Source organism: Pinus tabuliformis, chromosome 7, assembly GCF_031772625.1.
Source record: "Pinus tabuliformis cultivar Carrire ecotype Pingquan chromosome 7, CPIR1, whole genome shotgun sequence".
NCBI classification, from domain to species: Eukaryota; Viridiplantae; Streptophyta; class Pinopsida; order Pinales; family Pinaceae; genus Pinus; species Pinus tabuliformis.
The window spans coordinates 593460625-593481619 of NC_142293.1; the positions used below are offsets into that span (position 1 = coordinate 593460625).

At 38.2% G+C, this 20995-nt stretch overlaps 1 pseudogene; it reads left to right on the forward strand.

The window, feature by feature from the left end:
- The first annotated feature begins 10508 nt into the window (after window positions 1-10508).
- Window positions 10509-14571, forward strand: LOC149248823 (uncharacterized; annotated as a pseudogene).
- Window positions 14572-20995: the final 6424 nt, after the last annotated feature.

The window sequence follows — 20995 nt, forward strand, 5'->3', positions numbered from 1 at the left end:
GAGGCTGCCTGAAAGAAGAGTTCTGTTGCAGTCAACTTTTGAATGACTTCCTTAACCCCAAATTGATCTCATGATAGCTCATTGGAAATATATTTGTGTCTAGTTATCATTTTACCCATCAATAAAATCATTTGGCCAACCCAGCTAGGAGAAAACTTGATTTTCCCAAGGTCACTTCAGAGGTGTCTTTGATTCTCCTGAGGCAACGGAATTCTTGACATTTCTCTCAAACCATGACACCTGTGTAAAACGTGAAGGAGGTTTTTCTTCCTTGGCATGTTTTGGACAAAAAAATCTCTCAGTTTTTCAAAATCCATCTTCTATTGCTCTAAAACATCATTTGAGTGAAACTTGTCCCGATGTGTGGAACAAGGGATTTTGTCGAAATGGAGCGAAATGAAGGGGATAGGGGGCTTCTAAATTCTTGGGGAAATTTTTGGAAGTAGGGAGGGATGTTAGGAAGCAGGGAAAAGTGGAATCTCAGAGATTGAGTGAGGGGAAGGGGTCCAAAAGGGCAAAACACAGGCCAAACCTAGAAAATTGCCAGGTTGTAGCTAGAAACTAGGGTTTGTGCAAAAATGAGGAATTTGGGGGATCTGAGTGTTGGGAAGTGTTTGATAAGGTAATTTAAGGATAGGGGAAGGTGTATGAACATCAGGAAACAAGTTTTGCCAGTGATTTAACCATCCAAGAGAAATTGCCTTCAAAACCCTAGGAGAGGGAAATGAGCTTGCCTAGGCACAACTGAAGCATGAATAAGGTGTAAAATGACTCATTAGAAACTGACATGATAATGAAAACCCTCTGAATGATGATAGGCTCAGCTGAATGATGACATAGACCGACATTTTGGCAAACCCTAGACCTAATGCCTAGTGACCAAATTTTGCTTGAAAACTCACTGAAATGACAAAATTTGACCTTGACACTCTGAGACCACTTTGTAAGAGCATATTTGATCACTGTAGGAAGGCTGGAAAGACTGACACTAACATTGGCTCCAATGGGGATGGTAGCTCCTTGGAGGTGCCAAGAACCTTAGACCTCTGGGAGAGCAGACCAGTGCCTTTCAATCATTGGGCTATGGAGTCCAAAATGCATGACTAAAAACCGACACAAACTGACTTAACAAAAAGACTGAAAACTGATGACTCAAATGACACAAATTGACTCTTACTCAACTAAAAACTGACTCAATACTTAAACACAACTGACAACTGAACATGATGCTCAAAGTGGAGCTTATTCATCAAAACCTACTCTAACAGTTTCATTCATCACCTGATCAAGTGAAATGAAACAACCAATGCAACCAAGTAAGTATCGGATCTGCTGTTCGAATTCTCCACAAGTTCTCGCTTATGAATAACAAGAGAGAACTACTGAAAGGCAACTCCCATGACAACTTAGAAATAGATCCATTGAATGATATGGCTTCTTTATCCACCTCCAAAAACATTGCATAAGGATCTTGAAATTCAAGCACACTGGAACTTAGCTCATCGAATGGATTACTTCTCTTTTCCTCATACCATGAATGCAAACTTTGATCTGAGCCTTGTGACGAGACCTCTGTTGAAAATGAGAAAGAAACCGGCTACCGAATCAAATTTGTATCAATACACGTTTCAAGCTCACATGTAGACAATGGAGAAAGACTTTGACTGCAAACCTCATCCAAAACATCAGCTATTGGATCATGAAAAACTTGAAAAGACTGTTGCAATCCCATTTCTATTGGTTCCATTGTGATTACATGATTGCCTACATGCTGCTCATCTTGTTCTTGAGAGATTTTACGAGAATTCTGCCTTATAAACTGAAATGCTTCGAAACAAAAGGGTATAGAATCTTCCTGCATCATCAAATCAGGTATTTCGGCTGCCACACCTTCATCTATAATCTGCCCTTCAATTTCATTTGGTGGCTGCAAATCTGATGCTACAGGCTGCTCAAGAATTTTGTTATCTGTCTCATCCTCAACATTAAATGATTTACTATGCAATCTACCCTTCAAAAACTGAATTGATTCAAAACAAAATGGTACAGAGTCACCTTGAATCATTAAATCATGTGTGTGCACTTCCAAGTCTTCAGCTGCATCTTGACAATCAATGGCTTTCGAAGGTTGCAAATCTGAATATGAGAAGTCTTGAACAAAATTTTCATTGCCCTCAAGATGGTCTAGATCAAGACTTGTTGAAAACTGATTTCTGATTGCATGGAAGTTGTCTCTGATGAACTGACATGAATCAAAACAAAAAGGCAAAGATCCTTCACTTACTTCAAACTTTGCTACACTTTCCTCGTCAATGTCATAGCTGATATGTGATGGCTGAACATTGTATTCAAGCTGCTGAAAATGAAATTTTTCCTCCCACAAACTAGCTGTTGATTTGTCTGTAAGATTAGCTTTTGTTTGGAGAACATAATCATCATCATACTCATCAAAATGAGGCAAATCAACACTATAAAACACATCATCAAGCATGCATGTCATATTAACAGGTCTCTCTTCTCCAAGATGATCTACGAAACAATCATTATCAAATCTATGACAACTAGGATGAGAAACAAAATGCTTTGGATCAGCAACTTGTTCTTCTTCAATCAGCGAGCCATGGGCTTGAACATCATAAACATTTCTTGTATTGATCTTGTCCATCATCTTTTCTACTGCACTTACCAAAATGTCAAGCTTTACCTCTAAAGATGTTGATTTTTCCGGATCTATGCTTTTCATCTCTTCTTTCTTCAACTTTGCCCGTCGGATCAGCAGATGCGCCTCTACATTTACTGCACTGTTTTGCATTTCATGAAGTGTTGCAATATCTTTCTCTCTCAGCTGAAACTCCATCTCCGGATCAAAGGCACCTGGGTAGTGCAAGAGAGCAGATCTAGGAGAAGGTCTTATATCAACTGGCATCGAATAATAAACATGGTTAAATCTCGATGAAAACGGTTGTACTGTCTCCCCTGGCAATCTTTTCAGCTGGTTATACTCTTCTACAATCAAGAGAAGGTTCTGCCCGATCATCCACCTATCGAGAAAGACTTTGACAAACTGCTGGAAATCTGAGATACTCGCATCAGGCAGGGCTTTGAACCAACTCTTAACTTCAGCTTGCAAAGAAAGAGCAAAAAGCCTCATACTAACATCTTCATCATCAACTTCAAAAAGATCTAGAAAATTCTCAAAATTCTGGACATGTTGCTCAGCGTTGACAGTCTTACATTCACCATCAAACCTCGGCAAGTATAGATCATAATTTTTGGGGAAAGCATGAAGAACAGAAGGTAAAACAAGAGGTTTATACCGATCTGGAATTTTACAAGGTATAGGGGTATGTACAGCAGGTATAGAATTAGTTTTGGTCACTTGAGGTTCATCAATTTGAAGATGGTCATCACAAGATTTAGAAGAAAGGTCTTGATCAAGCTCAAAGGTATGCAAATCTTTGGTATTCAAAATCTTCAAAGGGAAAGAATCAACTGCAGGCCGAGGATCTCTTCTCAAACATAGTATACTTTGCAAAGCCTTCTTAACATTCTTGGGAAAAGAGAAGAAATAATTTATGACAAAGAACAAAATGTCTTGGATGAAATTCCAACTTGAATACCTGATATGTCCATGTTGTCCTTTCATGTTTTTGCTGGTCGGAATCATCCTCCAGTGGAGTCTTTGGATCTGATCTCAAAACTGATTTAGAGTCGCCAAGTGAATGATTTCAGCCTTTCAAGTGCCTGATCGTTGTTCACCATCAACAATTAGATTTGAACTTGATACATGTACTGGGGTAAAATGCAAGTGAAGTGCTGTATTCACAAGCTCACGGAGATAGACTGAAGCAACGTTTATCTACTTGCGCTGACGTAAAACAAGAGCGTTTTCGAAGGCTTCCTGGCATAACTTCAGGCTCCGTCTAAGACTTATGAAATAACACGTCAATGAGCAAAGGTTTAGATGTTCTCCCCAGTATGGTCGCCAGTATGTTAGCGCTTGAAATTTCACCTCAGGCTGAGAAAGGTAAACCTCAAGGCTACATCTAACCATTCAGCCTCGTAGCTAGCCCTACGGGGCAGGAGAAGGCTCTCTTCGGTCAATCTCGGTAGATCTTCAATGGGATGATATGACCAACTAGGTAACACTGATATTAGGCTAGTAAACTGATTAAAAAGGTGGATTTGGGGTTTTTTGGGTTTTTGGTGGCAATTTGAGGAATTGCAATTTTGGGTGCGGGGATTTGACACAGTTTCTGCAGGGGGGTCTTTGGGGCGAGATAGGAGCCTGTATTGATGCCTTTAACTGATATGAATGGTGAGGAATGAAAGATGAGGAGCTAAAGAGAGCAAACAATAACTTTGAATTCTCTTTAGACAGAAGAAAACATTGAAATTAAACAAATTTAAAAGCAGAGCATGGCTAGCATGAATTCATACTTTAACACTTCATTTGTTTAATGTGAAGCAGTAAAGAAAGGAAATGAATCACATAACAAAGCTTACAAGAACATGAAGAACACACCATCAACACATGAGTCCACAAGAATCCCAAAGATGATTGCAAAACCCTGGTCTTCCTTAGCCAAAAATTGCAGAGATACAAGTGAATAATACAATGATAGCTTCTCCCTCAAGAGTCCAACCATGAAAATGAGCAAGAAAGTACATAATATAGATGATCTAACCTCTTTCCCTGCCTCCATGGGTCGAGCTCACTATCCTAGGAGCTGTTTCAACCACTTCTAAACTAAGCACTACAAAATAGGCAGTCAAAACAACTTGCCTCTATAAACTTGGAAACCAGTTCATACATTCAATTTTCACCCTTTACATGAATGAATCTTCTAGAAGAGTTACAAAAGGGTAAAAGTGTCTAAAAAGTGTCATAATTACATCAAGGAGGACCATAATTAAACTCAGAAAGTCAAACCAAGTCAAACTGTGCTTTTCCGAGCTGTTACAGTGAAATCTGGCAAAGTTTCCTCAATGGGTCGCGCACATTGGGAGCTCTGTTTGAAGGCCTTCCCGGTGTCAGAATTGGGTGCAGGATAGCTTGTTGGAAAGGTCTGCGAGTATAATTTCCAACCCAACTAGAATTTGTGGATTTGGAGTTGATTTGACCTGTCAAAAATCAAATCTCCCAAGACTGGTCAAAAAGTGCCAAATGAGGCTGCCTGAAAGAAGAGTTCTGTTGCAGTAAACTTTTGAATGCCTTCCTTAACCCCAAATTGATCTCATGATAGCTAATTGGAAATCTCTTTGTGTCTAGTTATCATTTTACCCATCAAGAAAATCATTTGGCCAACCCAGCTAGGAGAAAACTTGATTTTCCCAAGGTCACTTCAGAGGTGTCTTTGATTCTCATGAGGCAACGGAATTCTTGACATTTCTCTCAAACCATGACACCTGTGTAAAACGTGAAGGAGGTTTTTCTTCCTTGGCATGTTTTGGACAAAAACCGCTCTCAGTTCTCCAAAATTCATCTTATATTTCTCTAAAACATCATTTGAGTGAAACTTGTCCCGATGTGTGGAACAAGGGATTTTGTCGAAATGGAGCGAAATGAAGGGGATAGGGGGCTTCTAAATTCTTGGGGAAATTTTTGGAAGTAGGGAGGGATGTTAGGAAGTAGGGGAAAGTGGAATCTCAGAGATTGAGTGAGGGGAAGGGGTCCAAAAGGGCAAAACACAGGCCAAACCTAGAAAATTGCCAGGTTGTAGCTAGAAACTAGGGTTTGTGCAAAAATGAGGAATTTGGGGGATCTGAGTGTTGGGAAGTGTTTGATAAGGTACTTTAAGGATAGGGGAAGGTGTATGAACATCAGGAAACAAGTTTTGCCGGTGATTTAACCATCCAAGAGAAATTGCCTTCAAAACCCTAGGAGAGGGAAATGAGCTTGCCTAGGCACAACTGAAGCATGAATAAGGTGTAAAATGACTCATTAGACACTGACATGATAATGAAAACCCTCTGAATGATGATAGGCTCAGCTGAATGATGACATAGACTGACATTTGGGCAAACGCTAGACCTAATGCCTAGTGACCAAATTTTGCTTGAAAACTCACTGAAATGACAAAATTTGACCTTGACACTCTGAGACCACTTTGTAAGAGCATATTTGATCACTGTAGGAAGGCTGGAAAGACTGACACTAATAGGACCCACCAACATGTCAAAGGGATCTCCCCGATAAGAAGTCCCAATTAGACCTTAGACCGTTTGGTGTAGGAGTCCCAACAGTGGGTCGTAAGGTAATGCCTTAACCACGATGTCACACAAAGGAAAGTAAGATAACTCTGTCACTAACAAGGGTGTGACTGTTGCAGTGAGTCAGCGAAGATGCATGAAAGGTTCTAACACAAAGGGGGTGAGATGAGTGCGCCCCTTGAAAACCTATATCAGTACTCAGCCAGGAAGGGAACACATGAGCGAAGATGCATCACAAGCTGGAAAGTAGAAGAGTTGACAATCCAAAGTGATGGTTAAACCAACAACACATTTGCAACAAGATTCATATGATTGCATACGAATCAATTCATACACAAATACGTAAGTTAAACAACATATATCATTAAGGCAACTGGAATAGTCCAACTACAATAACAACGTATGCATGAAAATGTGTTGTATCTTATTATATAAAGAAGTGTAAGTTCCAATCATACAATACATCCATGTAAAACTATTAGCCCCATCAGTGAAATTTTATAGCCACATCTGCCTACTCCTCCAAAGAGATGAACTAGCTTCATGCAATGGAGAAGCCAAGGCGTCTTACAATACTATCCAAGCTTTCTTTAAGATAGTCTTAATAGAAGCTTGGTTGACCAAAATCATATACAATGAGTTATGAGGGACTGTTTATAGCAAAGGGTGGGGTGACCCTTGACATTCCCCTTTATGACCATTCAACTTCCCTCATGACTCTTCACCTACTCTATGACTGTTACATCCACTATTGAGACTTCACTTACACTTGACATGACTCAACATTACAATGCACATGTACCCATGTGAACAATGGCTTGAACAAGCCAAACTAGACATCATTCTGACTTAGACAACTATAGAAGTCCAAATGCTTGACATCCTCATGTTGATAAATAGTAACATATTGATGCCAAGATTGGTAGTCCTTGATAGTGTCTATGTGTTCCGCTGTGACATTTGTCTGAAACCTAAACCTTGCCTTCACAGCATTCGGGTACACTGCTCGAGCTCCTTTGTCCAATTCGTTTGAAAGCATGTGCATCATTGTCTTCAATGTGGCCGGACCAACAACATACTTGTGCATGATGTTTACACTGATAGGAAACTTTGGGCTAGTGGCAGTGCACATAGACTCTTCGAAGTACAACTCAAGCTCCTGTCGGACCTGCTTCTTTGTCTTCGCTTGGGTAATAGTCCCAAGTGATGGGATCACATGTGTGTGCACCACAAAATCCATGCTCTTGAATACTCGTTCATAGGAAGCATGTATGCTAGTGATGAGTTGCGCTAGGTCTTCATAGTTCTGGATCTGACTCCGGATACATGCTTGCACCTCGACCGCATTAACCCTCATCATCTTTGGCAAGTGGAGTGGGGCTCTCTTGTACTTCATCATCCATGCTTGCATGTTATCAACAACGGCATGTATGTTCTTCAAGATGCATTGTCTTCTCACACATTGTTGCTGCCATCCATGGAGATGGACAACTTCTTGTTGCACGGTACTAAACTTGGAGTACAATGCTCGCATAACTGTGTCAAGGGACACTACTTCATCTAGTATTGCCTTCTTTAGTTCAGCTCATGCGAACATTGTCACCAAGTCTCCTCCTTGCTTGGATACCTGTAGTTCCTTTGCCATTCGCTCATTCTCAGCTATGAGGAAACAAACACTTGACCTAGTGGCTCCGGCATACACTCTAGTTGCTTCGGCAAAAAAAATTGGATCTTGTGCACATCAGTCACGATCACTTGTTCTTCAACTTGCGTAGGAGATGTTTGGTCCTCTGGAGTTGGTACTCTGTGAGACTGCACAACTCTGTGATGAGATTCGTCAAAGGAGATTTTTTGCATCTCTGCTTTTGGATGACCACCAAGGATCTCAGTGCCTCCTTGGTCATTTGAGACTTTCTCATCATCTGGATGCATTTAAGCGGGTGAGTCGATCTCTTTGTGATGAGGCATGAGGTCGGTGTCCCGTTGCAACTCCTACTACTCCATGTCTGCATCCAATTGTTCAAGCGCCTATTCTATCTTATGAACAAAGTCTTTCCCCTACAATGGTTCACCCTGTTGGACTGATGCCAGTTATTCAGATGAATCAACTACTTGTATGGGTGTTGCTTCATCTGTCTACACATGATGTTCCCCCCACTGTATCTGCTGCTGCTGCGCTTCCTTCTCTTGTTGGCATAGCTCTTGTTACATCCAGAGTTTCCCCCTCAACTCATGCAACTCCTTCTCTGCTTCTTCCATTCTCTTCTTATCCCTCTGCCTTCGCGTAATTCGCTTGTCGCGTTGCCACCCCTTTGCCTAAATATCCATAGTTTCTTATTCTCAAGTGGATCTGCTTGAAACTTGCAGCTTTGCTCCTCCTCCATGTGGTTGACAATCTTCCTTTTCCTTTTGTCACACACAGGTATGCTTGGCTCTGCTGCCTCTACTGTTGCTGCTACTACTGCTACTGTTGGTGCTCTATGTGATGCTGCTTCATGCCTCTTTGCTAACTACTCTATGGAAAATCCAACCTATTCATTGGGTCTGGAGGAATCGTAGAAATACCTCCATGAGTCTTCCTCGACCCAATGAAATGCCCCATGGATCCAGTTGAACTGAAATCTCATGCAGTGATCCTTCACAATGCAATGTGGGTCATATGAGTTGAAGCTTTGGAGGTTGAACGGGTACTTCTTCATCTGTTCTGCTTCAACATCCACTTGCTTGATACTCTGGATCTCATATAACCCAATCCGCAATGGAAGAGTGGGCCAAGGTGCCTTCTTCTTCCATTGTAGTCTAGCTGTCAATCCTACTGAGATGTGATACACTACTTCCTACATGATAAGTATGTCCAAGGAAAACTTTGGTAGAACATGCGGAGGCTTCTCCGCACTGAACATTCAGATGAAAGTGTTAGACGGTGAGGCATACCAATCTGCAATGCCTAACAATGCCTCCATTGCTTCCTTTGACATGTAGGGTGGATCCTGTTTGAATATCATCCTATATACTAGGGTGAAAAAATGGTCGGATAGCCGTATGATTACTCCCCTGAAGTTGCATTCGGACAACAACTTGAAATATGTGTTCACAATAGTCTCCGCTAGTGACCATGCCCACTCCAAGCCCGGGAACTCATGTCGGGCATAGACTGAATCTAGGATGTAGGCGGACATGTAAATCTCTACATGCATACCCTCAGGTGACTATCGAGCCTTCGTGACTTGTTCCTTTAGCTGATGAGCCAGTATGCCGGACCAGTTGCATGGTCTTCCTTCTCTACCCAGTTGGTCCAATGCGATCACCCAACTCTAAGGAAAGGTTTCAGTTATCGCTTGGCCACTCAGTCGACATGCGATTATGACCAAGTATTGGTACGCCTTCCTCAATATATTTTCTTGTAGATTTGGTTGGGTGTCATCCTGAAACGAGATAGCTCCTTTACCCAATCCTTCAAAATGTCTCTAGAGTTACCTCTGTTGCTAGGAAAGCTGAATGGAGGACTCATGACAGTCACTAGCTCTGACATTTGATACATCTTATCATAATCTCATGCCTAGAAGGTTTCAAGCTTCGTCCCACTAACACTACTCAAGGTCATTGTCTCGGGGTCAGTGTGAGAGACGATCCAGTGAATCATGTATGCGCATGGGAATGTGGGGTATCTGCATGAAATCCGGTACAAGCTGGACTTGTGAATGTTCACGTACACCTGATGGTCTTTGAGGTCTTCCCCAAAAGTGCCTGCGAATGTTTCATTAACCTCTTGCCACTTTAGTTTGATGTCCTTGTCTAGATACATCTTCGTATCTTCATAGATCGGTAGACTAGAGGACACCTGCTCAACTGTTGCTCCAACTATAACTCCATCAGTGTCCTGTGATCCTGTTCTCTTAGAAGCCATTGGGACAGATGAACACCTGAAAGATCTGGGAACAAACAACATGCATGGCAAGAAATATATCAGTGGAAACAAAGCAAATCTAGGGAAGGACACAACACATACCTGTGACACTGATGAGAAAGATTGCACAAATTTTACTGGGTGGTTGGGTGACTGGCTGCCAGAACTTTGCAAAAGGCAGTCTAGGTTGTCTGGGAGGCAGGATTGGCTGCTCGATCTGCAAAATACACAATCCAATCAGGCAACTAGCTATTGGGATTGCGCAATGCGCAATTCTAACTGGGAAGGACTGCTGGCCCATGGACAGATTTGCGCAATTTCTTGGGCCAAGCAGTCACTATCCTCCAGAAATGTGCAAAACAATCCTAGAGGCTAGTGCTAGGCAGGAATGTGCATTCCTGGAGAGGAAGGTGAGCCTTCCTTTCCCAGATTGCGAAATGTAGCCTTGGTGAAGGCAGAGCCCGGGCTAAGGTTGGCCTGACTCGCCAACAGGAAACTGAAAGCAAATAAAACAGTAAATACATGGCAACACTAAGTGATATTATAAGTGATTGACAGTGCATGCAAAACATGAGTGAAATATTCAACAAACAGATCAACATGCATGTGGGTGAGGCAGTTCGCAGGTTGGGCGAACGTCCGTGCAAAACAGTTTCATGCATATGATAGTAGTGAGATAGCAACAAAAACTTAAACAGAGCTAGGACAATCTATTACACATGTAAACGATAGAAAGAATTCAAAGAAATCAAGCAAACATCACTCACACAAGTGAATACACAAAAAGCGACAGAAATGTTGAAAAAGATACATTGAGGCCACTTACCCGTGAATAGTTGATCCGGATGTGTCAAAGAGACCTGGATGTGTTGTGGGATGTCAGAGCTCCAAGATCAATGTGAACGAATGAGCCTTGATGCATGGAATAAATCATTTTTGTCTCATGACGCGCATGCCACAAATATAGGAAAAAGCGACACTTGGAGGGAAACTTCTAAAAAAAAATTGCATGTAACCCCCAGCTGCTAAAAATAGCTCCCTGAATCAAGGGATGCCTTTTGCATGTTGTCTCTTGCTATTCTGGGAAGAGAAATTCATGCATGCATGCAAGTCAAGTCTCCTTGGTCCCGGATGGAACTGGTCAACCGGACTGTTCATCCATGCAGTTGCTCAACTGGTTGGGAAAAAATGTGCATTCCTGGCTGGGAGCTAGGCTGACTGCCTAGGAGGCATCTGACTCCTGCCTAGATTTGCGCAAATCCTGGGCTGAGCAGCCTTGCTAGGGAAATTTGCGCAAATCCTATTAGGAGTGTTGGCTGGCAGGATTACGCAATCCTGGAGCCCAGCAGGCTGCCAAAGAGGATTGCGCAATTTCTGGAGGGAAGGATGGTTACCCTCCAGAAATGCGAAATTTTCAAAGGGAAGCTGCTCAGCCTGTAGCTGGACCAAGTTCGGGTGAACAGCCTGTGAGGGGAATGGACCAAATGTGATTGACAGGCTACCTTTCTGCGAGGAAAACACTGAAGCTTGAGTACTTGACAGACAAAGTGTTGTGAAAGGTTGGTAGGGAGGCTCCAAAACAAGCTAAGGCAAAATTTTGGAGGGTGGTTGTAGCCGCTACAACGAGATGTAAGGGATTCATTGATTTTCCTTGCTCCATGTGATGATATAGCTTCATTCATATATTGTTCCCTTTATCAAAACACCATTTCAGTTGTCAGAAAGCTTAAAGCAGTTAGCCTTCATGGAATCGAAGTATATAGAAGTGATGGAAAAGAAGCTGGTAAGGTCTTTGATGTGCAGATGTTTTGACTGTTCTGATTATTTATTTAGGAGCGAGCTTTGAGAATGGTCACTGCATTTTCTTATGTCTTTGTAGTTTAAATTCGATTTAATCAAAGTTAAAACCCCTTCTCCTATAAGTAGTTGCAGCTATGATTACTGCATCATCAAAGAAACTTTACTGTTTGGTTTGAATGTATTATGTCTCTACCTTTCAGTCATTTGTCTTGGCTATTTTCTTACTCTGGTATAAATTATTTTTTACTCTTGTATAATATTTTTTTCTATAGGGGCATAACCAGATATTAGTTCTATGATGTAATCTCTAAAATGTGGTGGAGGAATACCATGAAGAGGTTATTGAAAAAAGTTATATCTATTTTCTTTGGGTTTCCATTTTGATTTTCATTAGCAATATCATCCATTGAATACTAGTGTAAAAAATAAGCTTGGGTTCCCTTCTTAATCATATTTTCCAAGGATTATATCTTATTTCTTTGGGTTTCCATTTTGATTTTCATTAGCAGTATCAACCATTGAATACTAGTGTAAAAAATAGGCTTGGGATCCCTTCTTAATCATATTGAAGTATTATATCTAGTTACTTTGGGTCACGATTTTGATTTTCATTAGCAGCATATTCCATTAAATACTAGTGTAAAAAATAGTCTTTGGGATCCTTTCTTAATCATATATTCCATTCCATTGGATGACATTATTTGGGGAGGGGGATAGTTGATTCCTTGAAACTTGTACTTTCTTCCATTTATAAAAAGTCTTCTAAATTGTTATTATAAATTTGACCCAACTATACCAAGTGTGGCTAATTATTGGGCTCCTAAGACAATGTCTACACTTACAATTGGCATAACATACATAGAAGACTTTAATTTGTTGTCATTAATAGATAATTCTACCTTATGGAAGTTTTTGTCACATGAAGTAGTCTTATTCCTAAGAATTGAGACTTAAAATTAAGAGGCAGGGTAAACAAATATGTTTAATTACTTCAATATCCTTGTATCTATAAAGTAATGTCAATTGTTGCTATCTATAAGAACTTCCATTTTATTTTTCTTCGTGTAGCTATAAAATTGAGGAGTTTTGGGTTGACAAATGCATGTCATTGCGGTCACATAGAGTCTTGGAGTATTGTCAAATTTCTAGATGCCGAATTCATCAAAGTTAGTTTCTACGTTAGAAGATGCATCTCCAACTTCTTCATCACTATCACTATAATTTTTTTATTCTTTTTATTTTTTTCATATAGGTAGAATTTTTTATTCTTATACTTAGGTACAAGAGTCCAATTAGGATCATTGCATCTAGAACATTTACACTTATCCTTATTTTCATTTTGATGGTGAGATACTTTGGTGAGGAGGAATATTCTTCAAACTTGATATTTCCAGTTGGAAATAAAGGAGTTTGTTTATGAAACATTTGTTTTTCTTCAATGAGATTGGTTTTTGACAAACTAATTGAACGTATTTGATATCTAGTACTTGAACTTTATTTTGTATGCTCATTTTTAACCTAGTAATGGAAATTTGTAGAAGGAACTCATCAAATATGTCATATATGTAGGTGGCTAATACATGGCGCTCATTAAAAAATTCATCCACTATCCAAGTTTGTTGCAAGTGAGTAAGCTTGGTGAAAAGTTTGTCTTCTTCTATATCTTGAAATCATTTGAATTTTTTTCTTGAAGGTGTCCCAATCTCTCACTAATCCTTCCTAACATTTAGATTCCCACCATAGGAACCATTCACAAGCATTTTTGTCCAGGTACATCAATGTAATGTTGATTTTGTCGTCTTCATTCATATATTGTGCCCTTTATCAGAACCTCATTTCAGTTTTCAGACAGCTTAAAGCAATTGGCCTTCATGTAATCAAAGTATATAGAAGTGATGGAAAAGAAGCTGGTAAGGTCTTTGATGTGTAGATGTTTGATTGTTCTGATTATTTATTTAGGAGCGAGCTTTGAGAATGGTCGCTGCATTTTCTTATGCCTTTGTAGTTTAAATTCGATTTAATCAAATTTAAAACCCCTTATCCTATAAGTAGTTGCATTTATGATTATTTCATCATCGGAGCAACTTTACTATTTGGTTTGAATGTATTATGTCTCTACCTTTCAGTCATTTGTCTTGGCTATTTTATTACTCTGGTATATCATATGAAATAGGATTTCATGAATTAGATGATGCTTACTAGTTATTGAAGCTTGGAGGCTTTGATTTTCATGGAAGAGGTGGCCTAATGAAACTGATTTAGGAAAAGTAAATATTCCAGATTCAACAATGCATGAATTTCTCAAGGTAGCTCAGCCTATTTCGCATGAAGCTATTAGGAATATCTTACTCAGCTTTGCAGAAGAGAGCAAGGGCATTGGCTTTGATTCCTTTGACAAGTACAAATGTTTAAAAGGTGACATGCATCTCAGAAATAATGCCCTAGGTGACAAGGAAGAGATTGTAGCTTTGCATCTATCTTCTTGGTTGACCAAAGAAGAAAGGTTAACCATTGAAGAGGAAGCTGTAAAACTAAAACTTTCATACATTGTTATTTGTGATAAGGGGAAAGAGAATTTTGTTGTTAGTAGATATCCTCCAATGTTATTCTATGATAATTTTATGAATGTTGTTGCATGGGTCCACATTTGATCTCCATTCACTAGTTGAAGCCCTACATCAGGGCTAGTAAGATGTTCACTAGTTTACAAATGTCAGACATCATTTCAATACATCAAATTGTTTTGTTTTCATGGAATTCAGAGATACATCAATAATGTTATTTTGTCTTGGAAATACTAAATTATTTTGTTCTAAGATCACCCAGTTTGAGTTGTTCATTGCAACCACCACTTGATCCTTTAACAAGCATTTGAAATTCAAAGCGTAATAAATCTCTTTTAGTTTCTTTCCAGAAGAAGATTGCTACAAGCCAATGTATATTACTCTGATTAAAATAGATGTCACAATTGGTACGATAGGCCTTGTAATAGGGTTGTACTCCATTTCAGCCTATGGCAGTAGACTAATTTCTAACTGCTCCATGTACAATGACATATGATATAATATATTACCCACATAATTGTAACTTCTAATGTTCTAATATATCATGTAATGAATAAATATTTATCTTTGAAAGATATGTACCCATGCCGTACATCTTGATAATTAACATGAATTTTGAATCTATGACTTTGCACAATGCTCTGTTATAATTTGGTGTCTGGTCATAGTGACAATCACCTAGTTCTAGTTGGTTTGAGGCCCTTGGTAAGGATCCTCTATTCATATGATGGAGTAAACAACCTACTTGTATATTGATTTCTATTGGATTTAGTTGGTTGAATGCAACATGGTATATATTAATGGTCTTGGAAAGGGAATTGATGGTGCAACTGCAAGAGTAGAGAACGTTTTGGATGTTGCTTATATCACACTCAACAAGAATTCTTTACCAGGTTACATGAATTTTTTCTTTCTATATTTAGATGTAAGGGATTCATTGATTTTCCTTGCTCCATGTGATGATATAGCTTCATTTCAGACCTTACATTTTCAAGTGATAAAAGTGTTATGGTTCCTGGTGGCATTCACATAGGGACTCCTACATTAACCACCCATGGGCTTCTTGAGGATGACTTTATTAAGGTTGCATATTTTATCCACGAGGGGGTATAGAGAGCCATTAAGGCTAAGGGATCTGTGCAAAGTATTAGACCAAAAATAGGTTTGCAGAGGCATTAGATCCAACATCTAGCTTTAGACCAAAAATAGGTTCGTGGAGGCATTGTGGATGATATTAGATGAAGAAACTAGTGTTTGGTTTGCACCAAACATCATGGTAAATAATAAAAATGATTGTGTAGATTATTTAATAGGCTGTAACTGAACCCAAATATGGTGTCTTGAATGTAGAAACACTATGGCAATCATTGTTAGTGTATCACAGAATGTCGAGTGTATATTCCCATTGTTGCAATTGTTAAAAGTGTGAAACAGTGTTGGCACTCCCAACCTTGTATGGTAAGTAGTGATAATGGTTAAGATCAGATTATAGGATGGGCTGAAATTTAACTTATAATTCATTTAATAACAAGTTAGGAAGTAACCGAAAATATATATTTGAAGATTGTTGGTCTAGTGGGATTAAAAAAAACATTACAAGTAATAATGTTATCCAAAAACAACCATTGGTGGTTGAATGGGTCATGCTTTGAATAACAATTTCATTAATAAAAACTAATAAATTATAAATGGCTCTAGTTATTCATGGTACATGCTATAGACAATATGGATGTTGTTGAAATATGTAACTAGGTCTTCATAAGGACATGTGTAATCATGATTTTATGTAATTGATGTAAAGAAGAAAATAAAATTATTTTGTAATGCTTGAGTCATGGGTGAGGTTCATGAATAGGGCCATAATTACAGTCATGTGTTTCCATAACCATATTTGAGTACCTTTGTTTGAGATGATGGACATTATTTCCCTTCATTCCATCCCTTTTATGTAGGCGTTTGTGAACTCCCATCTGACATCCAATCACAGAGATGAGTGGTGATGGTGTGTTGGGAGGAGTTGGTGGTATCAATGTTGTTCTTAGCAAACCACATGGGGTTGTGTATGTTGAATATAGTTGAAGAAGGTTTTCATCCATGATGATTTTTGTGATGTATAACCTTCAACAATGGAAACAATTGCACTGTATGATTTTCCATGACAATAGTAAGAGCACTTTGATTTGTAATGGAAACATACAATCGTTTTACAAGAAATATGGTGAATATGAAAAATGCTAATGGGACTTGGAAATGGTGCTTGCTACAATTAGTATGGTGCATCAATAATAAAGAAGATTATGAAATGGAGTATATAGAGAAAGTGTGAAATGGAGGATAAGACATGGAGTATGAAGATGATGATTCTTGCAAATAGAACTTGCAATAGGATGTACAATGTGTATTTGTTGTGATGATTTTTGTATAAATACATTAATCCTTCCAATTGTTTTATTGGTGTAGGTATCTTGGAATTCTTTGTTTCTCAATCTAGTTTGAGATCTTCATTAACCTATTGCTAGTCATATTTAGTGCATGTCTACTTGAAAACACTTATGAACCAAAAGTTTTTTTTTCCTCCTTTTTTTCCTTTGTTTTTTCATTTTTCCTGTCAAGCTATTGTTGCCATTTTTGGTTTTCACTAGTGCCTTACCCCATTTATCCTAATAGGGTTTTCATGAGGAGGAATTCCTTTATTGTAGACTTAAGGTTGCCTCCATGGTGGTTTTTAGCCAAAGGTCTATCCCAAGTGCATTAATGAGGTTTCCACTTGGATATTATATTATTATTATTATTATTTTCTTTTTCATTTGTAATGTTTTTGATATCTAGGCGGCTTGAGAGAATTTTTACTCTCAACCACACCAAATTGTTAGGATTTGAATATGGTTGTGACTTATTCCTTTTATAGAGGATTATTGTATATATTTTCTAAAGAGTGATTGCAACAACCCTTGGATTTCTTAGTGATTCTCCATTTTGTACTAGTGATTCACCATGATTTTACAAGATAATATAGTCTCGTGAGAGATTCGCAAAAAAAATTATATATACATATTATATTATTAATAAAATCGCCTTCAATTTTTCCTATGTATCATGGAGATTCACCCATTTATTATACATATAAATTTAGGGAGCCTCTTAAAATTTTCCCTGGGTGTTGTGATCTCTTGTGTATGTTTTGTAACCAAGGAACATATTTGAAACCTTCCCAATGGTGGTCGGACCATACATCTGGATGGGACTCATACACCAAATAGTGTGAGGTCCAATTGGGATCTCACATCCAGGATATCAACTTACATGTTGGCAGCATCCAGCACCATCAACAGAGACATAAGACTTTCCCCATCTTGAGCAGTTGGAGGAGAATATGGAACCTTATATCCATCTAAAATATACTACCAACCTTCAGCACCAAAATACATCATGTGATTTTTCATTCTTATCTTCTAAAAGGAAAAATGCATTCCATCAAACAAAGGAATTTTGATTGAGCATTCCGTTATGAAACCAGCTCACAAAATAGAAGAAAAGATAGATCAACGACTTGAGAAATAACCTCTTCAAGGGGGAAACCTCCTTTACATCACATAAATGAATAATTCTTAGATGATACAAATGGCAAGGCCTCCTTTATATATATGGGAATCTAAGGGATCACAATATAATTAGAGCTTACATAACAATAATAATGTAAGGGCACAACAATAACAATAGTGGGACTCAATGGGGCACAACAATAACAATATGGGGGATACATTAACAATAAAAATAAGGGGACTAAACTATTATTATATGGACCTAACTTGCCCCTCTCCTTCAAAAAAGGTGTTGTCCTCAATGCTTGAGTAGTTATCGATGCTTCTGTATAAAATTATCATCCTCCCATGTGGAATCTTCAGTGGGTAAGTTATTCCACTTAATGAGATACTATGAAAATTATCAATTTTATAGTTGTCAAGTTCTTGTTTCAGTGACATCTTCAGGATCCAATATGATTTTTCCTTCTTTTTCAAGTTCTGGTAAAATTGTTTGAACTAGGAACTTGTAACTGACAACCTTCTTTAAGCATGAAACATGGAAAACTGGGTGTACTTGAGAAGATGTGGGCAACTCCAATTTGTATTCCATAGTACCAATATTCTACAACACCTTGTAAGGACCATAGTACTTGGGTGATAATTTATTATCCTTCTTAGCTTGCTCGAGGGACATTTGTTTGTATTGTTGTAGCCGTAAAAATATCTAGTCCCCTATGTCAAAACTTATTTCACTGCGATGTGATTTTCTTATTGTTTCATTCGGTTTTGCATCAAAGTGAGGTTATCCTTTAAGAGTTGGAGAACTTGTTGTTGATGCTTGATGTGATCTTCTAGGCTTGAACCTTAGAATTTTCTCTTAAAGATTACATGATGGATGGTGGGTGATATCCATAAAGCTCCATAAATGGGATCATTTTTGCTACAGTATAGAAGGAATTGTTATACCACCATTTAGCCAAAGGTAACCACTTGACCCATTGTGTTTGCTTATCAAATACAAAGCAAAAATTATATCCTTCCAATCATTTTTTCACTATCTCAGTTTTCCCATCAAATTCAGGATAATAAGATGAGCTATGAGTTAATTGAGTACCAAGACAAGAAAATAATTTCGTCCAAAATTTTCCAGTGAAAATGTGATCTCTGTCACTTACGATAATATTTGGGTTTCCATGTATATTTTGAATTGTTTCCATAAATGGAGTCGCAACTGTATTGGTTTTAAAAGAATGATATAATGCACAAAAGTGTGCATACTTCGTAAGTCTATCAACTACCACCATGATGACACTCTTTCCTTCAGACTTGGGTAAACATGTGATAAAATCCATTGATACCTCCTCCCAACGTTAAATTGGAATGGCTAAAGGTTGTAATAGACCAGGGGTCTTAATTGTCTCAACTTTATTTTGTTGGAAAACCAAACATTCTGCCACAAACTTTAGAGTATCATATTTAAGGCCATCACAAAAAATCCTTCTTGATCCTGTGATAAGTTTTTTAAAATATTGAGTGCCCTCCTAAGGGGGAGGTATGCAATTCCAAAATAATATTTTGTTTGAGTTGGAAATTCTTACAAAGGCATAAGCGATCTGTGTACCATAATGAATCATATTTACATATAAATGTATCAGAAATGTTGGGGTCTTGTTGCAACTTTTGAATAAGTGTCGACACCTCTTCGTCATTCTTCCATTCATCCCTTGCTTTGGTTATCCAATCGGATTGGATAACAGAAATGACACAAATAAAATCTTCCACATCCTCATCATTTCTTGAGAGCGCATCTGCAACAACATTTTGCTTCCATTTTATTAGATGATTTCAAAGTCATAACCCAACATCTTTGTGACCCATTTTTGCTAATATTTTGAAGATAATATTTGTTCCAAAAACTATTTAAGATTAACATGATTGGTTTTTACCTTGAAGTGTCTTCCCATTAGGTAAGTTCGTCATTGCTTTAGTGCATGTAGTATTTCCAACATTTCCTTCTCATAAATAGGTTTTTGTAAATACTTTCATTTCATTCGACGACTTTCAAAAGTAATGGGTCTTCCTTCTTGTATTAAAATAATACCAATTTCATTTCCTGAGGCATCACATTCGACAATAAAGATTTTTGTGAACTCTGGCATAGCTAAGACCGGTGCTTGGCACGTTTCCTCTTGAATATGTTCGAAGGCCTTAGTTTCTTCTGGAGTCTAAGAAAATGCATTTGTCTTCAGTAATGTTGTTAGAGGTGTTGCTATTCTCTCATAATTCTTGGAAAACTTGTGATACTATCCTGTCAACCTGAGAAATCCTCGAAGATGATTTATGGTTGTGGGGATTTTCCATTCCTTAATGGATTTAATTTTGTTAGGGTCTACCTTAACACCCTCATGAGATACAATATGACCCCAATATTCCACCTCATGTACTCCAAAGAAATATTTTGAGGTTTTTTCATATAATTGTTTCTCCTCCAATAGTTTGAGAACCCTATCAACATGTTGATCAATCTCCTTCCAAGGATTGTTGTAGATTAGGTATATCATCAAAAAATACTAACACAAACTTTCTAAGGAATGGTTTGAAAATGGAATTCATAAAACTTTGAAATGTGGAAGGTGCATTAGTAAGGCCAAAAGGCATGACCAAAAATTCATAATGACCCTCATGATTTTTGAATGTTGTTTTCGGAACGTCTCCAATCTTCATTCTAATTTGACGATATCCTAAATGAAGGTCCAACTTGGTAAAATAAATTGCTCCATGTAATTCATCCAACAATTCGTCAATGACAGGAATGGGAAATTCATATTTAATAGTGAGATTTTTTATCTTCCTATAATCTAGACACATTTGGCATGATTCATCCTTCTTGTACACCAATACTACCGGAGTAGAGAAATAATTTTGACTAGGTTGAATTATATCGTCCTTTAACATTTGTACAACCATATGTTCAATTTCACTCTTTT